General features: G+C 41.8%; 2 long non-coding RNA genes across 2 annotated transcripts in view; one reads left to right on the top strand and one right to left on the bottom strand.

Moving 5' to 3' along the window:
• The window catches only part of LOC106802379 (uncharacterized), a 51,593-nt gene extending 30,019 nt beyond the window's left edge, over nucleotides 1-21,574 (bottom strand). Inside the window, exons 1-2 of the long non-coding RNA XR_001391615.2 lie at nucleotides 21,506-21,574; nucleotides 13,048-13,141 (exon numbers count right to left, since the gene is read on the bottom strand). This is a non-coding gene — a long non-coding RNA (uncharacterized LOC106802379). The remainder of the gene's footprint in view (nucleotides 1-13,047; nucleotides 13,142-21,505) is intronic.
• On the top strand, nucleotides 2,146-5,488 carry LOC147914279 (uncharacterized). The gene is made up of 3 exons (XR_015555520.1): nucleotides 2,146-2,492; nucleotides 4,561-4,762; nucleotides 5,209-5,488. It is a non-coding gene; the product is annotated as an uncharacterized LOC147914279 (long non-coding RNA).
• Nucleotides 21,575-22,843: the final 1,269 nt, after the last annotated feature.

The following is a 22,843-nucleotide window of genomic DNA, read 5'->3' as shown; positions in this document are numbered from 1 at the left end:
GTACCTGTGAATGTGACCTTATTTGGAAACAGGGTCTTTGCAGATGTAATCAAGTTACAATGAGGTCACGCTGAGTTAGGATGGGCCCTAATCCAGTATGACTGATGTCCTTACAAGAGAAGAGACAGAGACACATAGGGAGAATGTCATGTGACAACAGAGACAGGGATTGGAGTGATGTGTCTACAAGTCAAGGAATGCCAAGGATTGCCTGTACTCCAGAACTAAAAGAAAGGCACCAAGCAGATTCTACCCTGCAGCCTTCAGACAGAGCATGGCTCTGCCGACACCTTGATTTTGGACTTCTAGCCTTAGATCTCTGAGAGAATAAATATCTGTTCTTGTAAGCTGCCCAGTTTGTGGTATACTGTTATGGCAGCTGTTGTGGTCTGAATGTTTGTGTCCCCCCAAAATTCATGTTGAAATTCTAACCCCCAAAGAAGTAGGGCCTTTAAGAGGTGATTAGGTCATGACAGTGGAACCCTCGTGAATGGGATTAGTGCCATTATAAAAGAGACTCGAGAAAGCTCCTTTGCTCCCTTTCCCATATGAGGACACAGTGAGAAGACGGCATCCATGAACCAGGAAGCAGACATTCAGCAGACACGGAAACTGCCAGCACATTGATGTTGGACTTCCCCACCTCCAGAACTGTGAGAAATAAATGTTTGTTGTTTATAAGCCACACAATCTGTGGTATTTTGTCATAGCAACCCAAACGACTAAAACAACAGCCCTAGGAAACTACACACAGATCTGGCAGGAAGGGAGGACCAACCTCTGGGCAGGACAAGGTTAGGTTCAGCATGAGGACGTTGGGCAACTAGGGTGAAAAGGGAACAAACATTGAGCCACAGAGGCTGGAAGGGGAGGTGAGCACTAACCCACATGCCTTCCCCACTGGGCTGCTTCCTTGGGCTGGTTATCTGTGTGGAAGGAGTGACCTTTTCTACAAGGCAAAGGTGACTAAAAGGAACATGGTGGCCTCAACTTCTCCTTTAGATGATGACAGCTTTTCTCTTTGAAGCCGTTACCCAAAGGTAAAGCAAAGGGGCACTTCTCTGTTGGAGATCATTCCCTGAGTCCAGACCTTTTCCCATTTTCTCTGACTCTTGGGTCAATTCTCCTTTCTCTCACTCTGGCTATAACGGTTTGACATTTAGAGCTAACGCTTGTTGAGTGCTTACTATGTGTCAGGCAATTTTCTAAATCTACAACGTCCAATGCAATAGCCACTTGTGGCTACGTAAATAATTAATCAAAATGAAATAAAACTAATAATTCAGTTCCTCAGTCACACTAGCTGTATTCCAAGCACTCAATAGCCACATGTGGCTAGTGGCTACTGTATCAGTTAGATATAGAAAGTTTCCATCATCTCAGAAAGTTCTATTGGACAGTGCTAGTCTAAGTTACTTACATGTATTATCTTATTTAATCATCACAACTCTTGTAACACAGATTCTACTATCATCTTTACTTTACAGTTCAGGAAGCTGAGACTCGGGTCACAGAACAAATAAGTTAAGTGAACTACGTGACTGGTGCTGGCCAGTGAGCAAGGTGAAGAGCCATGGGCCACTTCTGGGTTGGAAGATTTAACTGCTGGTTCAAGACCCTCCTGAGCTCTCTTCCCTCTGCCATGATGACCAGCAGTGCTCCAGATGGTGACTGCTTCATTGGCCTGTCTTCTGGAGGAAGGTTGACGGCGATGTGGCACAGAGCCCTAGCTGACCTATGATGGATGTGATGTTTCAAACAATGGTTCTGGGGTTTTAACCATAGCATAACCCAGCCCATGCTAACGAATACATATATATGTGCAAAAGATGGCAGTTCTAAGACAGATAACCTCACAGATGTGATCAATATAGATTTGGAAATTAAAACTCATGATTTAAACTTTTCTTTCTGAAAGTAGGAAATTTATTTTTATTGCCACCAAAGCCCTGAAATTTGATAGAATGCTCATACACCTGAGAATATTTACCATAGGTCTTCACTGAACTTATCAGGAAAATTGAATGTAACGCTATAACTGTTTTTTGCCTTTAGATAATTTTTTTTAGTTTAATGAAGAGTCCAATATTTGATGAGGCAGCTATTGAGTTATTTCTTCCAGAGAAACAAATAAAGCAAGTGACATCATCTTGGAATCCACGAGACACCGTTAAATGAAAAATAGTGATATCAGGGATAAAAATTCCAATATGGTATAAATCCAGGCATTAAAAGGGGTTTATTTCAGGCAAGTTCATTGAATTCAACTGTCTCTTAGGGATAGTGATTTTGACTACTGTGATTACAAAAGGCAAGAGATATTCCTGAAAGGAATGGTATCACACCTATTTGTAGTTTCTATTCTCTGAGTCCATTACTAACAGTCAATCCATTAATTAACCTATAGGAGCCAAAGCATGGCAGGGAACACAGAAGATGTGTGGAATATGGCTCTGTTCACAAGGAACTTACAATCTACGTGAAGAGACAAGGTAAAATGGATGAAATAATAGTGAACCACGCATGACAGTAAAAAAAAAAAAATAGATGCTCACCACTTTCCTCAGTGTCTCTTGCTTGGATCACGGCCAATTATTTCTCACTCTGTATCCCTCTCCAACAGACCATATTATTGGTCCAAATATTTCATGCCTCCCTAGTCATGTCATTTTCTGAGTAAATTTGTTGTTCTTCCCTCTAAATAGATGGCATCTTTTTCCCAGACTTTTTGACTTTGGGTTTGGCCATATGACTTTTACTTTGGCCACTGGTATATGGGAAGAAGTGACAATGCCCTGATTCTATGTCTAGGCCTTAAGCCACGTGTGTTTCTGCTTGCCCCTCTGCCATCAAAATGAAAAGAACATGTGCAGGCTAGCCCATTGTTTCCAGGAAGAGAAAGAGAAATACATGGATCTGAGTCAAGTTATCCCAGCTGAACCAGCCTAGATAAGCTGACACTCAGACAAGTCCTAGACTCATGAGCAAAATAAATAGTGTTGAATGCTATAAAGATTTGGGGGCAATTTTTTACATGGTAATAGCTAACTGACACACTATGTTGGATACAGCTGACTCTGACAGCCCCTGTAGTACTTTATTGCACTTAGTTATCCATAAGTCATATCTCTTCTACTGCACTGTGAAATCCCATTGGGCAGGTAGTGGGTTTTGTTTTGTTTTGTTTTTCTCATTTTTTTCCCTCAGCACCTAACCTGTGCCTGGCACACAGTGTACACTCAGTGTATACTTGTTGAGTAAATGAGTAGATGAAAGAATGAGTGAATGAATAGACTTTTCTGCATGGATTTTGATTTCTAAATTGTCCTTGAAGTTCCAAAGGAACTTGTTATGCAGGGAGGAGGGGAGAAAGTTTATGAAACTGCTTTCAAATTTTAAACACTTTATAAATTATTATATAATTATGTGTATAAGTATATTGAAACAGTGTACAAAATAATAATCATAAGTAGCATATCTATTATCATAACAATATCTTTTATGTCACCTCCCAAAAAACCAACCAGCCAACATAAAACTTACCCCCAAAACACAACAACATTTTCAGGTATTGATTGATCAAAAATGTATGTTTTTAAAAGATTCAGTAGGTAAGAATTCTTTATTTGAGCCCATGGGGAAAGGGATTTGATTGATTTGGTTAGTTGCTTTGCTCTAAGGAAAGTGTTGTCACTCATCCAGAAAGCATGTGTCCCTCTGGGGACCAGGGATCCCCCAGAGCAGAGGACTAATAGCACCACAAAGGGGTCGTCTTGAGACAGAGGCAGAGAATAAGCAGTCACGTGTGAGGACACCCAGGATGACAAAACAATCTGCTGTCTGCCTAAGTAAATGTGTCAGAGACACGGGAGGAACGTACAACGAAATCTTTTCTTAAATAAAAAATAGATTTCACCATAGACACAGTCACACTGTTATCTGTTTTACAGATGGAAAAGTAAATATCACAACTTTCCTGAAATGAAAGCATGAAACTGGCCCAAAGTTTTCCAAGCAATTTTGCAATAGTTTGACAGCTGTTTGCCCCTCATTTCCAGAGTATTAAACTGGCTTCTATCCATTACTGACTTTTAAACTGAAAGAATAATGTGGATTGCTTGTAGTAAAAGGAAATGTCTGATGGTGAAAAAAAAATATGTCCAAGTGTTGTCATTTCTGTTTCACAGTTTTAGAGATTTCCCTTTCAAATAGCTCTGTATTTAATAATCCGTTTACTAGCAAGTTAAAACAAAATGATTTTGGATATAAAAAGTTGCAAATTGTATTTTAATCAGATCATATTCTATTTCTTCGTTTGTTTGTTTGGAAGAGGTAAAACAAACAAAAGCACAGAATACTAAGAGTTCTATGAAGGAAATGGAATCTATTTCTCACCCCAAGGGTGAAATTCTCAGTCTCTTCCTCAGAGGCAACCATTTCTTGTTTCTAGAAGATTGTCCCTAAAATATTCCATGCATACAAAAGCATTTTATACCATTAAAATTTTTAAATAAGAGCAAACTTTCTAACAACTGTTGTTTCATATCTTATCTTTTTCAGGTGGAAAAAAGTCTTGGAGCTTATTTTTTAAGTGACTTGCTTTTCAACAGGATCCCTCAAAGTGACAAGAAAATATGGAAACCAACACTGTTTTGAGTTGTTTTCTTGTGAAATGGGCTAGCAAGCATTCCTTCATGAAAGCTCCCAGTGTGTGCTCTGGTGTTCATAGCTGTGTGTGCAGAAAACTCCAGGAGTTCAAGAGGTAAGAAATCAACTAAAGGCGTATTTTGTAATGGCCCTTGACTGTGAACATTAGTAGCACTAACATAATTGTTTTGTCATGACTTCAATGTCACTGTTGGAGTTTATAAGGCATAGGACAGTAAAGAGCACTCTTTAGCAGGGAAATGTAAATTAAAACAATAATGAGCTATGATTTCAGAGCCATTTGATTGGCAAAGCTTTCGAGTTTGATAACATCAACTGTGGTGAGAGTGGAAAATCAGAAACAGGGGCTTTTGTACTCGTCCCGTGGGAGTGAAAACTGAAATAATTACAATAGGGAGCAAATTTGCAATACTTAGTAAAATTAGTATGTACATAATCTCAACTCAATAAATATGCTTTTATTTGTATACCCAAGCAAGGTTCTTGCATATATGATTCTAACCACGTGTAATGTATGAATTAGAGCTACATTTTTTTCAGCATGGATAAATATCAAAAACATAGTGGTGATCCTGAGAAAAAAGAACAAAGCTGGAGGCATCACAATCCTTGACTTCAAAACATTCTACAAAGCAATAGTAATCAAAACAGCATGGTACTGGTACAACAACAGACACACAGACCAACGGAACAGAAGTGAAAGCCCAGAAATAAAACCTCACATCTACAGGCAGCTAATCTTCAACAAAGGAGCAAAGAACATACAATGGAGAAAGGAAAGTCTCTTCAATAAATGCTGCTGGGAAAACTGGACAGCCACTTGCAAAAGAATGGAAGTAGACCACCTTCTTTCACCATACACAAAAATTAACTCAAAATGGATCAAAGAGCTGAAACTATAAAACTCCTGGAAGAAAATATAGGCAGTACACTATTCATCTTCGGTCATAGAGGGATCTTCTCGAATTCCATGTCTACTCAGACAAGGGAAACAAAAGAAAAAATAAACAAGTGGGACTTCATCAGCCTAAAGAGCTTCTACAAGGCAAATGGAACCAGAATCAAAATGAATAGGCCACCCACCAGTTGGGAAAAAACATTTGCAAACCATATATCCAACAATGGATTAATCTCGATAATATATAAAGAACTCACACAACTGAACAACAGAAAAACAAACAACTCGATCAAAAAATGGGCAGAGGAAGGGGGCCAGCCCCATGGCGTAGTGGTTAAGTGTGCGCGCTCCTCTGCTGTTGGCCCGGGTTCGGATCCCAGGCACTCACCGACGCACCGCTTGTCAGGCCATGCTGTGGCGGCACCCTATATAAAGTGGAGGAAGATGGGTACAGATGTTAGCCCAGGGCCAGTCTTCCTCAGCAAAAAGAGGAGGATTGGTGTGAATGTTAGCTCAGGACTGATCTTCCTCACACAAGAAAAAAAATAAATGGGCAGAGGGAATGAACAGACACTTCCCCAAAGAAGATATACAGATGGCCAATAGGCACATGAAAAGATGTTCAACATCACTAATCATCAGGGAAATGCAGATCAAAACCACACTAAGATACCATCTTACACCCGTTAGAATGGCTATAATTACCAAGATAAAAAACCACAAACGCTAGAGAGGCTGTGGAGAAACAGGGACCCTCATTCACTGCTGGTGAGTATGCAAACTGGCACAGCCTCTATGGAAAACAGTATGGAGATTCCTCAAAAAGTTGAAAATAGAAATACCTTATGATCCAGCTATGTCACTACTGGATATCTACCCAATGAACCTGAAATCAACAATCCAAAGAGGCCTATGCACCCCTATGTTCACTGCAGCATTATTCACTATAGCCAAGACATGAAAGCAACCCAAGTGGCCCTCGACTGATGAGTGGATAAAGAAGATGTGGTATATATATACAATAGAATACTACTCAGCCATAAAAAAAGACAAAATAGTCCCATTTGCAGCAACATGGATGGATCTGGAGGGTATTATGTTAAGCAAAATAAGCCAGAAAGAGAAAGACAAACAGTGCGTGATTACACTCATATGTGGAAGGTAAACCAACACACGGACAGAGAGAACTATTTGGTGGTTACCAGGGGCTCGGGGTCGGGGGTGGGCACAAGGGGTGAAGGGATGCACTTATGTGGTGACTGACAAACAATAATGTACAACAAAAATTTCATGATAAAGAAAAATATATAGTTGTCAATGAAAAAAGCAAGCTGCAAAAGCACATGTAAAAATATAATATCATTTAAGCAAATTTGTAAAACATACACACAATGTTTGTATTTTGCTGATGTTTTGTTGTGGACACATATTCTCCACTTGTCAGCTCCACCTTCCAGCCTTCTCCACCACGCTCTGGCCCTGGGGGGCTTTACGGACTTCATCAGCAAGCTCCCTTCCCTCTGGCTTTAGTTGGGTTCATCCAATGGGAGGCACCAGTAGGAGTGTGAGGAGAGGAGGAGAAGGAGGCTGGGTATTAACTCTGCCCCCTTCCCTGGCCATCCCTCCTTGCCAGGCTGAGGGTTTGCAGAGGCTACGTTTATTCACTGAAGACCACAGCTCTTGTCAGGTAGCCCCATCCTAAGGTTGCAGGTCTTTCCAGATCTGTAGTGGGTACCTCTCCTTGTTCCTTCAAGCCTGGGCATAACAGGCTTGTTATCCCCAAGGTGCTTCACCGTCTCTCGCTGAGTTTCTTTATAACAGCCTACACATTTGCACATAGAACCTTTTTAGACAGCCTCATTTAGACTATTTGCATGGGCCTGCCGAGGGTGTGAATGATGCACATATTTATATGGGGAGATTTAGAACCATGCTTGCTAATGGTAGACAGTCAGTTCAGGAGACTCAGTTCATGATATACCTCAGTTCAGGAGACTGGTTACCTCTGCAAAAGGAAGTAGAATGGAGGATGGGGTAGGATGGGGGGGAGGGTTTTAGCTGTATTTGTGAAGTTTTATTTTTTTAAATAAATTTTTAAAAGTTACATCAGAAGCCATTACGTAAAAACGTTTAAATCAGCTAAATCTGGATGGTTAATACACAGGTGTTACTTAACGTTTTAACTGAAATATTTCTAAAAATATTTTCTTTTAAAAACAAGCTTTAGAAAGGGAAATGCTTCCTCATTCTAGATGACGCAACAGTGTCACATGAGGCCCAAAACAAATTGCATCTGATGGAAAGTTCTCCCTCACCCTGGATCCTCCCTTCACCAGCACTTCTTTCAAAGACTTGAGATAAATTCTGCACAATTGGGTGAGACCACCCCACTCTTTTTGCTTGGAGGTTGTGGGAAAGTGCAGAAGTGCAATTAAAACTAAGACATCTGATGAAAGCAAGGTAAAATTGGCCCCCAGTCAATTCTGGAAGGTGTCATGATGGATGACAGCCAGTGTTGTTAACAGAACAGATCATTTGTATCTTTCTGTTTCTACAAATTATTGTTAACCAAGGCCTCAACTTATTTGTTTCCGTGTTGCTGAGGAAGTTGCCTGTATAGTCAAAATAGAACAGTATTGAAAATTGCACAATCGTTCAACTTCCTTGAGTAAAACATTTGTAACTCTCTAAATCTTTGAGTCAAAGCCTGTATTGTCTTACCTTGGGTGCAGCTGTGTGTGTTTGCGTGCAAGGTTGTGGTTTTAAGGTTTGAAAGTATTTTTATTGCTTTCTGCGGTATTTACACAAGTTGCATTTATTGCTGTATAAAGTAAACAATTCCAAGTGTAGAGCTGACAGTACACATCCTCTTGGCTGTTCCAGCCCCACCCTTCCCCGGAAATAAAGACTGCTATTAATGAGGCATGTTTCCTCCTGGACCATTTTCTATGCACATATATACTTATGCATATAGAAATATTATCTTTAATATAAAAGCTTTGATATCATTCCTGGTGTTCCACAACTTGCTTTTCTCCTCTAATAATATACAAGAGCTAGTAGTATTTGTTGATAACATTTCTATGAGACAAGTACAATTCAAAATGCTTCACATGTATTGGCCCACTTAATTCTCGTAAAAAACCCTAAGAGGTACATACTATTATTTTTCCCATTTTACAAATGGGAAAGCAGAAGCACAGAAAGTTTATCTGAGCATAAATAGCCAGGAAGTGCCAGCGCCAGGATTTGAATCCAGGCAGGCTGGTTAGAGCCCTCACTGGTTACCCTTGTGCTATGTTGCCCCCATCTTTAAGATCTTGTCATGTCACTGCATAGGTCATCCTAAACCTTTTATAGTCACTGCAGGGTTTTCAATATAATGGATGAACCGTAGTTTACATTACTATTCTCCCATGCCGGACACTTGTGTTGTTTCCAGTGTTTTGTGACTCATGCTTCTTCTTCCACATACCCCTTTGTGCACATGGGCTACTATTTCTCTGGGCTAGATACCTACAATTGGAATGCAGGGTATGTACACTTCAAGTGTTGACATATACCACTAAATTCTCCTCAGAAAAGGCTCTGCCAATTTTCAGTAGTGCGTATCCGCGTAGATACTGGGTACTACTAGACTTTTAAATTTTTATTTATTTTTTTTTTTAAAGATTTTATTTATTTATTTATTTTCCCCCGAAAGCCCCAATAGATAGTTGTATGTCATAGCTGTACATCCTTCTAGTTGCTGTATGTGGGACACGGCCTCTGCATGGCTGGAGAAGCGGTGCGTCGGTGCGTGCCAGGGATCCGAACCCGGGCCGCCAGCAGCAGAGCGTGCGCACTTAACCGCTAAGCCACGGGGCCGGCCCGAGACTTTTAAATTTTTTAAAGAGAATTCGCATCCTCACAAACTTTGGATATTACCAATTTTTTGAATGTTTCCTAAACTGGTAGGCAAAAATGATATTTCATAACTGGTTGTAACTTCTATTTCCTTGAAGTGAGATTGAGATCTTTTTATATGTTTACTGGATATTTTTATTTCGACTTCCATAAATTGCTATTATCTTTTGTCCAATTTTTTATTGGATTATCTTTCTTTTTCTTATTGGTCTGTAGGATATATATGTATATAATGATTAAATTTCTTTTTCTGCTATACATATTGCAAATATATTCGCTCAGTTTATCCCTTGTCTTTTAAATTTATTTTTGGCATCTTTTGATTCAAGAAGTATTTAATATTTGTGAAGACAAATTCATCAGTCTTCTTTTTGGTTTCTGAGGTTGAGTCTTTCTCATTCCTTGTTTTTAGAAAAAAATATATAAACATATAATACATGTTTATTGTAGAAAATACAGGAACAACAGATAAAAAAATTAAAAGTAAAAATCAAGTATCATCTTATCCCCCAGATACAAACAAAAGTTGTTAATGTTTTGGGTATTTTCTATCACTATTTTAAACATAAGAACAGATATAGTTAAACTTTTTTTTTTTAACAGATGTTAGCAGTGTGCTAACATCTGTTGCCAATCTTCCTCTTTTTTTTTTTTTCCTTTTTCTCCCCAAAGCCCCAATACGTAGTTGTATATCATAGTTGCAGAGTTGTAGCTCTTCTATATGGGATGCCACTTCAGCATGGCTTGATGAGCGGTGAGTAGGTCCACGCCCAGGATCCGAACAGGCGAACCCCGGGCCGCTGAAGCAGAACGCACGAACTTAACCACTGCACCACTGGGCCGGCCGCTAGTTAAACATTTTTTTTTAAAGAAAAACAGGGTGTTTTTTAAAAAGGTTCTGATGTAACTATTAATGTTTGGTAAACTGTTTTAAGATACTCAAGACTGTAGGATAATTATCATAGTCCACGGAAAGCGCGTGGTCCTTACCAATCTGGGCTGGAGAAATCTTAAGGGGGCATTTCCAAGCTGTTGGTAGAATCTACCTCTTCTATTTCAAGGTGAGGGAAAGATACCTGGATGAGCACAGCCAGCCCCATTTGTTGGGGAGATGCCTCTGCTCCCACCAGAACCCTCTACCCCCAGACATCTCTGGTTACCCCTTGTGTTGTAAATAGGTAACCAAGGCCTTTGAGCTCCAACCCTCCTCCCTCCATCACAGGCCCCATCTGAGCACTTAAGCCCCAAATGTCATCTGGAACTTTGCCTGAGCCCCAAATTCCCATGGGTCTCATTTGCTGTCTTGCTCCAGCACTAAAGAGCCTGAGCACAAAGATTCCCTTGTTTTCAAAGGGGACTTGCACTAACTGAGCACCTGAGGCTATTAGAAAAATAGAGGATTGTGAGACACTAAAAGATGAGGGACATTTTTTTAGTGCGAAAAAAATGCATTTTAGGAACACTGTTTCACTCTCAAGTCCAATTACTGCGCAAACATCATTATAACAATGCAAAGGAAAGAAAACATCCATTGCTCCATTACCACTTGTTTTCACATTTTTAATGCCTTCCAGCAAAAGCAGTATGTTTAAAAGAACAATTCAATTTTCTTCTCACCTAAAATCACTCATAGTACAGGAGAGATTCTCTGCTAGTGAATTTTACCTATGTGTGTTAAGCACATCTGTTACAACACGCATGTGTTCATTTCTGTCTACATATATGATCTTTCTATGGCTATTAAACCACTCACAGTTTAATTCATGTATATTGTCAATTCCCTGGGAAGTCTAAGGCAGAGGAGTATTGAAAATTCCATTTTCTCCAATCATATTTTCAACCATACTCTTGTGAGTTTCCTTTCCCATTCCTGAATGATATCTATATGGCACTACAGATGTAAGACACAGATGCTCTTGGTACCTTGACCATATGGCTCTCACCATTCACATCAAGTGCTTTTCGATGCAAGCACTTGGAATTTCCACCAGAGCTAACTCCAGGGAAGGCAAGGAATTAACACCTCTGAGAGTAGCCCTCAACCAGTGACTGATAGGAGGTGGTGGATAAATACCCCAGCTATCTCATTGCTCAGGTAGGACAACCCTGAAGTGTGCTCTTCATACTCTCCCAGAGGTCCCAGTGGGATTGAGGCCCAGTTGCCCTGTCTTTACTAACACATCCAGGGCTTCCTTCCTTTCTCTATGTTGCTTCCCTACTCCCCTACAGGTGCTTCCTGGGATCACCTCCCAAATAAACTACTTGTGTGCATATCCTTGTGTTCTGGTCTGCTTCTAGAGGAAGACTGCAGCAACGCTAATACAATCCATTCCCAGCATCTGGCAGTACGAAAGCTGGGTGGGCATCTGACTGTGCCAATTGGATTCTCCCTCCAGGATTCTCGTATTGGAACAGAGAGGATGTTGGTCAGCGTTGGCAGGAGGCTGGGGCTCTCACATGTGAACTCACGAGCTTTGTGGGGTCATAGGGTACCATATGTGTAGGAGAAGCAGAGAAAGCCAGTCTGTGGCGGGGGGGGGGGGGGGGGGGGAGAGAGAGAGAGAGAGAGAGAGAAGAGAATGGGCAAGAGAATCAGAGATGAGAGATGGCTTCCTGTTCCAGGCTCCCTCCCTTCCGGAAGCCCTCCTACACTTGGTTCCTGGGCTGTGAATATACGCATAATAAATTCCCCCTTTTCTCTCAAACTGGCTTAAATAACTTGTAACATATTACCAAACAATGGATTAAATAGAAGATCATCAAAGTTAGACTCACTCTCTCAGAGAGCTGGAAATCTATGTTCCAGCACTCTCCCCCTCCCCATCCCCGTACCTTCCCAGCCTAGATCTCTGTTGTTGGGACTCATGAGGAGAAGAGCTCTGACCTCTGACCTCTTCCTGCGACTGGCCTCCGGAGGACTCCCTCAGGTGGCCCCCATAGAGTTGGTGGGCTCTGCTGAGATGGTATAAGTGGCATTTTAGGGGTGCTGCATAACTTCATCTGGACCCTATTTGCCACGGAAGACCCCCTACTCAGGCAGGGGCAGTCATGTCTCCCCTCAGCCTTTGCCAGCCTCCAGGCCCCAGGCCCTTTCTGGGTGAAGGATCTCCTTACTGGACAACCACTCTGGAGGCCCCTTGGTGTGGGCCTCTGCTCTACTTTGTGCTCCTTTATAAGGAGCCTGCGGACCCCTTGAGCTTCTCTTTCATGCCCTCAGGCTAAGGGAAACCGAGTGAGGAAAAGGCCCCCCATCCTCTCCTTTTGGGCCATGCTACAGTGTGGTCCTCACTCATCTAGTAAGGCCTCCCTATTTCAGAATTTTCTATTCAAGAAGCACTGTTGACTGGGAAAACGCCTTTGGAAATACGTATTCAAAATTCAAAAGCAGTCCCCCAAGCCTTGAAAACTCGCAGAGACAAACTTCTTGGGGCTCAGGCCTCTGGCCCAATCTTCTTGCTGCTAAACCACCTCCCAAAATGAGAAATGTGTGATAAGTCTTTGGAATCCAATGGATTCTCAAAGTATGTTTTCAGTAAAATGTAGAAATTGGACCCAAGTAATCATTCAATGTCTACCTGTGCTCCATGCATTTCTGGTTACCTCACTCCTGGTTGCGAGTGGAAAATCAGCTGTAGGGCCAGATGGGTCCCTTTGGGGCTGCCATTTGTCCTGCAAAAGGTTGGACACAATTCACTACATTATACAGCATTAGTTGAGAAAAACGCTTTATTGTCAAAAGGCAAAATTTACAAGGCCAGGGTGAGCTCATACATGGTCTTCAGTTTCTCATCAAATCAAAGAGCCATCTGCCAGAGCCAGGACAGCTGCTGGACACAGCATGAGGCCATTCCAGTGAAAGGACAGCACCCAAGCTCAAATGCCTGTTGGACTGGAATATTTGGCCGGCAGGGGGAATGCAATAGCCCTCGTACTACAAGATCCCCAAATGCCCCAGCTGCAAAGCAATTGGCATTCCCAGACAACTTCATTCAACAGCTGACATCCCAAATCCAGACCACTTGGCACCAATCTGTGCCATAGGAGGGAGGGGAGTTTTTCCACTAGAATAGAACCCACAGCATGTCCACCAATGCCCTGGACCTGGCATACCTACTTTGAGATAGGAAAGGAGGTGGGACTGCCTGCTTCTTTGTTTGCTAGCTTTTCCTTTCGCTGATAAAGCTAATTCCTTAACTAATTGGGTTCTACACCCAGTTCTGATTTGTGGGCCTGTATGTGTGGGAGGGATCCTCCCACACCACCACCAAGCAATGCTCCAAACACTAGCTGGGTGTCCTACAATTCAACTCAATTCTGACACTATCCACCCGCAGAAAATGTCAGATCGCACAGGTTAAGGGTTCAGTCCAACAAGACTACCCCCCTACCCCCAACTTCAGACACCAATTCCAAGTCCACTTTATTACCTGTGCTTCTGACTGACCAGCTATAAATCAGAGGTTTCCAGGGCTCCCTCCTAGGTTCAATTAATTTGCTAAAGCAACTCACAGAACTCAGAGAAACATCTTCCTTACTAGATCACCAGTTTATTATAAAAGGATCTAACTCAGGAATAGCCTGTAGGAAGAGATGCATAGGGTAAGGAATGGGGAAAGGACTCTGAGCTTCCATGACCTCTCCAGGTGCACCACTCTCCCCAAACCTCCGTGTGTTCAACTCAGCTCTCTGAACCCCACTCTTTTGGATTTTTATGAAGCCTTCATTACACAGACACGATTAATTAAATCATTGGCCATTGGCAATTGATTCAACCTCCAGCCCTTCTCCCCTCCCTGGAGGTCAGAGAGTGACTCAAAGTCCCTGATCCCATGGTTGGTTCCACTGGCAACCAGGCCCCATCCTTAGGTGCAGTCCAAAAGTCACCTCATTAGCATAACAAAAGACACTTTTGTCGTTCTCATCACTTGGGAAATTCCAAAGGTTCTAGCTCTGTACCCCAAACAGAGATGAAGACCAAATGTATATTTCTTACTATAAATCACAATATCACATTAACCTATTGGACCCTACCCCTTGTAAGACAGGTGTCAACCCTGAAGTGTCCCACCCTGGCGTGACAGTAGCTTTAAAAAGATATACAGATTCCTTGGAGTCATCCAAGATCAACTAAATTAGAATCTCTAAGGATGGGCCTAGGCACTGGAATTTTTTATATGCCATGGACCTTGTTGCCATCTGGTGAAGCATATGCACTTCTCACAATAACATTTTTAAATGCGTAAAATAAAATACGTACATTTACAATGGACTTCACTTATAGTGGAAGAAAGACATAAAAATATTAAGAAAACAAGTTTGTGATATAACATATTGTCTTCTATGGTAACCCATTCAACAAAATCTAGTGGTGGGTCTAATAATTACAGTAATTCCATAGTGATAAGAGTAAACATTTTTCTCCAGATTTTGCTGTCTACCAGTTCTCACCGTCATGACCTCTAACCGTTTTCCCAACAAAGAATCCCTTTAAATGGTTTCCCATATTTGAAAAGTGTGTGTCTTCTCTAGTAATGGTAATAATTCATTTTCCCATTTTCCACCTTTCCATTCTAATGAAGTAACATTAAATTTTTTGAACGAAAATGGTTTAAGAACCATTGTTATGGCCTCTAGGAAGTCACTGAGTTCCAAGGGCCCCGAGCTGGAATGATCGTATGAATGAATATAGCTAACATGTTAACTGGTAGCACCTTAAATTGATACCCCTTTCTGACGCATTAATACTGTAATGTAAAGTTATTTTTAAGTGTATTTGGAATGGAGATTTATTAAAATTTTATATAATACATACCCTCTAGAATGGCTAAGATTACAAAGGTTGACAACACCAATTGTTGGCAAAGATGTGGAGCAATTAGAACTCTCATACATTGCTGGTAGGAATGCAAAAGGGTACAGCTACTTTGGAAAATAGTTGGGCAGTTTTTTATACAGATAAACAAAAGCTTACTGTAGTGAAACATACACCTACCCTGTGATCCATAGTCCAACTCCTAAGTATCTACTAAAGAGAAATGAAGACGTGTGTTCACACAAAAAGTTGTATGGAAATGTTCATAGCAGCATTACTCATAAGAGCTAAAAATTGGAAACCATCCAAATGTCCACCAACTAGTGAATGGATAGTGTGGTATATCCTAGACAGAAAATCAATTGGTGGTTGATTGAAACCTGGGGTCAGGGAAGGGGACTTGTCAGAACGTTTTAAGGTGGTGGAAATGTTCTATATCTTGATTGTGGTGACAGTTAAACTCTTTGTTGAAGGGTAGAGCTCCATTGCACAAGGATGACGGGTGGAGTCAGGATGGAGGGTGTCAGTTCTCCTGAAGCCTCACAGGGAGAGTTTACAGATCTCCAGAGATAGGGCCTCTGAATGGAATAGCTGCAACTGTGCAGAGTTTGAGACCCTAGATAATACTCAGGAGCTTTGAGAAAGTTCCCCCACCTTAACTGGAGTGGGTGGTGGAATGACACTTCTTCCAACGGCTCAGATGGCAAGATATCCAGATTGCCTAAACCCTGGGTACTTTCCTAAGAGGGTGGAGAGGGGACTCTTCACCAAAAGTCTGGGATTAGATTTCTCCACTACTAAAGTCAATAGAGCTTGAGCCAGATTTAATTTCATTTAAGAATATAAAGGAAGGTGACAGTTCTTGAGTTTGATTCTCATGGAACAAATTCATACAGATTCATATCTATGAGCATAAAATCATATTAATAGAGGGATGTTAGGGAAGATGTAATATCCAGAGGAAAGGACGACTAAAGGTGGTTTGGCACTGAGAGAGGTGGTAGGAGAACTCTTTGGCAGCTACAGGGCTCCTAGCTCCCTTGTGATCCCATCAGAGTGGCTGATGCCTCTCATCCTGCTTTCTTAAAAAACTCACTTACTTGGACTTGGAGACTTTGCAAAGAACATAGCTGAGTAGTCTGTCATGTAGGAAACTGAAAGTCAACTTAAGCATTGTGTCCAAATTTGCAAAGACTGTCATTGCCAGGCAATTTGTTTTGAACAGTTGCCTTGTCTATGAAAGACAGCTAAAGAAGATAACATTGTACTGCATAAATATAAACTAAGGCTATCTTCTTATAAACACATGCCTTAAATACCATGTGCAGCTCATCCAAACTTGGGAGTTAGCAATTGCATGTTGATGTAATGACTGAAGTTTTCAAGTAGGAAAAACTCCAACAAACCTAAGATGTGTCTTTTCAGAGTAAACTGGAGAGAGAGACGATTATATTAACATCAGATTATTATATATATTCAGTGCTGCAGTAGAACTGTATCCTTATACAGTAGCTTGGCTTTATAATAGTCAAGAAAAGCACCTGAGTACATAAATATGAAACTGTGATTATAATGGGAGTATAATGTTGATGATCTTTAATAATTGATCAAATCAGTGAATTAAGAACTTTTGAAATGTCTAAGGCTTGTCCCAGCTCAGGATTATCTGGATGGAGAGGGACTTGGAAGAATGTCTTAGTCAGCTTGGGCTGCCATAAGAAATAACATAGACTGAGTGGCTTAAACCACAGAAATTTATGTTCTCACAGATCTAGAGGCTGGAAGCGTGAGATCAGGGGACCAGCATGGTCCAGTTTTAGTGAGAGCTCTCTTCCTTGCGTGCAGATGGCTGCCTTCTCGCTGTGTCCTCACATGGCCTTTCCTCAGCACTTGCATTCTGGGAAAGAGAGAGCAACCTCTCTCTCTTCTTTTTCTTCTTATAAGGCCACCAATTCTATTAGATCAAGATTCCGCCCTTATGACCTCATTTAACCTTAATTACCTCCAAAAAGCCCATCTCCAAATACAGTCACATTAGGAGTTGGGGCTTCAACATATAAATTTGCAGGGGACACAATTCAGTCCATAGCAAAGAGTAAGTAGTCCCTCCCTTGTATCAGCGTGGAACTTTCAATTTAGCCACCATAGAACTTGTAATGCATGAAGCAAAACCATCTGGTAAGGAAGATGGAATCGACTGCTTAGAAAGAGGAGGGCTGGAGTACTCAAAAAAGACTTTCTAAAGTTAAGACTCCCTTGGGACCATCAAGCCTGAGAGGAGGTTTTCTAAACCCTGAATCCGGTCATGTACTCCCCTGCTCAATGGCTTCCCACTGCCCTTAAGAAAATGTAAAGACTCTTGATCGCTGCCTTCTGATCCTGATTCCATCTCCCAGCCTCTTCTCTTGCCACACTCTGATGCAATCCTGCTGAGCTTCTTTCAGTCCCAAGGGACTCTCCTTGACCCTCAGGCCTATGCCCATGCAGCTCCCTCCACCTGGAAGACTTATCCACTCGATACCCCACATCTCATCCCCTTACCCTCAGTTTGTGTCTGCTAGCTCCTCTCATCCTTGAGGTCTCAGTTTAGAGGACGCTTCCTCCATAAAACCTCAGATTACCCCACCAGGGCTGGTTATGTGCCTTTTATGTTCACTATAGGCCACGGTAGACAGAATAGTATCATGAACCCCCACACACCCATCACTCAACTCCATTTGATGATGGAATATCATCAAATATTTCATCAGTGTTCAAATTCCCCTAATTGTCTCATAAATAATTTAAATAGTTTATTTGTTTGAATCAAGATCCAGAGTTCACACTTTGCAAAATAGTACACTAATTATTCCCCTGAATTATTATTTATAATATCTACCCACTGCTCATCCCTTCCCACATTGGCTGACCCACAAGGTATTGTCTGCCCCTGCATATACCCCAGGTTACACACCTGGGATGCAAACGTACAGTCCTCATTCACATCTACAAAGCTAAGAGCGTGCTCGCTTCAGCAGCACATACACAAAGCTAAGGGCTAACCACAAACTACTACTGATGCTGTCCCTTCAAAGCTAACTCACCCAAATTTATTGACAGACAGCCCAGATATACCACCACTATGATCATTCTCAGCACAATCTGACCTCTTTGTAGGATTCTTCCGGAGGTAAAAAACTGACGGTGTGCTTTAAAGGAAAAGAAGGAAAAGGATGTGTGATGTTCCACTTGGCAGCTCCAGGCTCCATCCAGAACAGCCTTTGTGAGGACATCTCAGGAAGTTTATGATAAGCTGGATGGAATTATTGTGCACGTGTACCCTCTGAGACACACTGTACCAAAAGCTGGATCTAGGTTTATGTGGATTCCAAGATCTTCTTCCTCCCGAGATCCTCTAAAAATAGCTTCTCTGTTACTTAGGAAATCTGTCTTGCTCCTGAACACAAATATGCTTTGATTTGATTCCAACAGAAAAAAAGCATTACTGCCTGAAAGAAAAAATAGGGCTCTTAGTGAGGGATATGGATGGGTGAGGATCTATCTGAAATTACTTTCCTTATCTTTTAGAAAGCATGTAATGTTCCCCTCCGCTCATTTCTGTGTTCTATGCTGAAAACGCAGTGGAAAGGGGGCTTCACCATTGAAATCTGGTGAGCACAGGAGAAGAGAGATACAGGCAGTGTTCCAAGTCCTGCTTTGTAACACAGAACATGTTGGAGAGAGAAATGCTGGAAAACAGAGAGAACAGGGGAGGATTTATATTTCCATGTTAGCAGTTATCACATTCAGTCTTATTCAGTGAAGGTGCTTCAGTGGCTGTTGCCATGGGAACTGGACATGATTAAGAAGTTTATTGAATGCAGTTTCCATGGACCAACGTTCTAAAGCTGGGTCAGAGTTTCACCCTCACTTTAGGTGCTCTAAAGCTGCCAGCATATTTTCTTCCAATAAGCGTGTTTTTAATTTCACTATCCATGAATACCCAAAATGTCTGAGATAAAGTGGCTAAATGCATGAACCTAATATTTGTAGGATTTTGATTATTTTGTCAGGAATGAAATAATTTGGTGTATTTGCCAGAAGGAGGCTGTAATTGCCAATTTTACATGTGTGCACACTGTATTTTCATCACAATGTAACAGGGATCGTCTCACTTTGTGAGATCACCAAGGCCATCACTGATTTGCAGTCTTTCCTTTTTCCTAACTGTGCTGGTTCAGAAAAACATTCATCATTGTAGTGACTTCTTTGTAACCTTTCCAAGTTCTTCATATTCCTCATTTGTTCAAACCGAGCAGTTCTCTGATGAGAATCTGGCCAGACATCTTGTCTCCCTAACCACCCAATTAGATACAGCACCACTAGTTTCCTCCTCACATTCAGCCCTCTTAGTTACTCACATGACACACATGGATGGGCAGCTGACACTTAGATACTTTGTGTCTGGGATTCTTTCCAGAACTGCTCTACAGTGGTCAGTGTGTAGAAATCAGCACACACTGAAGAGTAAGCAACAAGGTGAGAGCTAGAGCAACGCCATCTAAAAGGCCTGTGTGCGGATCTGGGCTTTGCCTCTTAGAAGCTGAGGGACTTGTTTCCTATCCCACAACTGCTTCGTGATTACTGGAATGTGCTGCCCAGATTCCTCTTCAGGCCAGAAGGACTTATTCTCCCAGCTGCTGGAAGTGTTGTCAGCTGACAGCCGACTCCCTCTCCAGGAACTGCCTTCTCCTAAAAAGAGCCGGCACCAAGCTTCCTTCCTGGGCATCCCACAAACCATACCTGATTCATGGAGGGGATGGGTGGGTATAAAGGCCCAGCCCCTCACTCCCACCCACCTTGCTCCAATTCAAGACACCTCTGAAGGGTCTTCCCAGCTCCAGAGCTCCCTATAGAGCTGGCTGAAGAACTTATTGAAACTTCTTTGCAGTCCAGTTTCTTCCTCTGCTCAACCCTGCCTCCTTCTCTTCCTTTCTAAGGTGCTGCTCACAAGGGCACTTCCTAATACCCCTGTACATTAATGTCCACCTCAGAATCTGTTTCCTGTGATAAGAATCTGCAGCAACCCTGAACTTCCTTTGAGAAGTTCCCTCTCCTATTTTTGTAGTGCTGTTTTGGGGTGATTCATTCCATACTCAGCCTCAGGTTTAAGGCATTTGGAAAAGTCCGCGTGTTCTTCCATCTCTAGGCCACACTGATTTCTGAATTAGGGCAATGAAGCAATGAGAAGAGGTCTGACAGGGCCTCCTGAAAAAGAAGCTTACCTAATTTGCCAAAAGATCTACCAAAAGAGATGTTCTCTGTCATTGGATGGGGACAAGGAAGCACGTGGCCTTTGAGTTATTGACTGATATCTTAAAATGACAAGACAAGCTTGCTGAGATTGTAGCCAACATGGGAAAGCAGAGGCAAGAAATAATCACAAGATTCGAGCCAGTGGCTAGAGCAACACCTACACCAGTTGCATCTGAAACCACCTACCTCTGGATTTCTCAACCCGTGAACCAACAAACTCACTTTATTGTGTAAGCTAACTTCAAGTTCCCCAACTGTAAAATGGCAGTGATGATACTAGAACCCAACTCATGAGGATGTTTTGGAGAATAAATTATCAATGCATCCAGCACACAGGAAGTGCCCCATGGATATTAGGGAGTCATATGGCTTTCAAAACCCATGGCTGATTTACATGATGGAAGACAATGTGTTTCCCTTAAGCACGGGTTTCTCAAAGGTACAAAGGACTTTATTTGATGACATCTGGGACTTTCCTTCGACCTGTAGTTTGAAGCTTGATCCAGAGCTGAGATTTTCACTTTTTAAGCAGGGGCATTTTTAAAAACTGAAACCTTATGTGGCAACCACAGAAATGTATATACATAATAATAATCAAAAAAATGCATAGGGTACTTGCTATGTGCCAGGTACTTTACTTTTAGGTTATCTATGCATGCTTGTGTTACATATGAATTCACTGAAACCTCCCAACAACCCTGTGAGGTATGCTCTATCATTCTCTCTGTTGTAGTCCTGGGGAAACCTGCCCAATGCATTTACAAGAGTCCAGAGGATCCCATGTGGAATTTGATGACTACGACTCTTTATTTACTCTGAATAATGGATACTTTGAATCCAGCTTTGGGTCACAAGACTTTCTTTAAAAAGCAGGAAATAGAATATATATAGCACAAATAACCTAAGTAATAACTATACACACTCACATATATTCATTTCAGAGCTTTAGCTGGATCTTTGTGTAGCTGAGAACAGTTGTTGAGAAATGCAGCAGCTTCGTCACAGACACTTTCAGATTCCAAACAGGCCTGAGGAAACAATTTGAAAGGCGAAAGGGGAGGGGAAGGCAGATTAAGGAAAGGAATGAATACTACCTTATACAGAAATGTGAAAGTGTATACTCATCGGGGAGAGAGAACTGTGCAAATTATAGGATGTGTTAGGAAAATGTTTTACTTCCTCCTTTTGGGTTTACGCTGCACGCACGTGTCTGTCGTTGGGAGACTGTGTGTGTTTGTGTGCGTATGAGCCTTCGGTAACTAGGAAATTAAGAGTTTTATCTGCAGCAACACTGCTAGGGAGATTTGGAGGGTCAGGGTTAGGACTCAGGGCCCCACCTCCACACTGGACTCTTCAAAGGGACTTGGAAAGCCTTGGAGAACTGCCCTAACACTCTTGCCCCCCTGGGTGTTGATCCAGACCAAATAAATCAGCCTTGGTGCCCAGTACTGCTCAGGGTGGGACTTGATGAGGACCCAAGACCAAGTCCTATGGGCAGGGGCTGGGGTTTCAAACAGGCAGAAGATCTATGCAAGGCAGCAAAAGAGAATCTTACAGAGAGTTGAGTCGGTAGGAGCAGATTTAGGAACTGAGGTGTGCCAACAAGAAACTCTAGTGAAGAGTTGAACTTTTTGGAACGTTTTCCCTTGAACTGAAAGAAAATTCTTACATAGCCTCATTTTAAATCTTTTCTTTCCCATGTTTCATATGAGGTCTGAGGTTTCCTCAACAATATAATGAAATCTTATATACCTACATACCTTGTGAGTTGTGGCGATTTGGGAGAATGAGACTCAGGAGACAGGCTGAAAAAGGGTGTGGTGGTTCAAGGCAGAGAAAGGAGAGACAGGCACCTTGGACCTAGCGGGCTGGTAGGATCTATGATCTATGTATCAGGAACCTCTTGAGTGTCCTAAAAGCAAGTGCTGGCCCTTAAGGGTCCAGAAAACTGACCTTGAATTATAAATGGGGTCAAATAAGCTTTTTGCCTTACCAGAGAGTCATCAAAAGCCCATTCCAGGGGCTGACCCAGTGACATAGCAGTTAAGTTCATGCACTCTGCTTCGGCAGCCCGGGGTTTGCAGGTTCGGATCTTGGGCACAGACCTACACACCACTTGTCAAACCAAGCTGTGGCGGTGTCCCATATAAAGTAGAGGAAGATGGGCACAGATGTTAGCCCAGGGCCAATCTTCCTCAGCAAAAAAAAAAAAAAAAAAAAGCCCATTCCAAACATCATTTCTCTACAGAATTGAAAATATTTGT

The sequence above is a fragment of the Ceratotherium simum genome, chromosome 21 (assembly GCF_057802395.1).
Source record: "Ceratotherium simum simum isolate JZ-2026a chromosome 21, ASM5780239v1, whole genome shotgun sequence".
In the NCBI taxonomy this organism is placed as follows: domain Eukaryota; kingdom Metazoa; phylum Chordata; class Mammalia; order Perissodactyla; family Rhinocerotidae; genus Ceratotherium; species Ceratotherium simum.
This window is presented reverse-complemented; position numbering and strand designations above follow the sequence as displayed.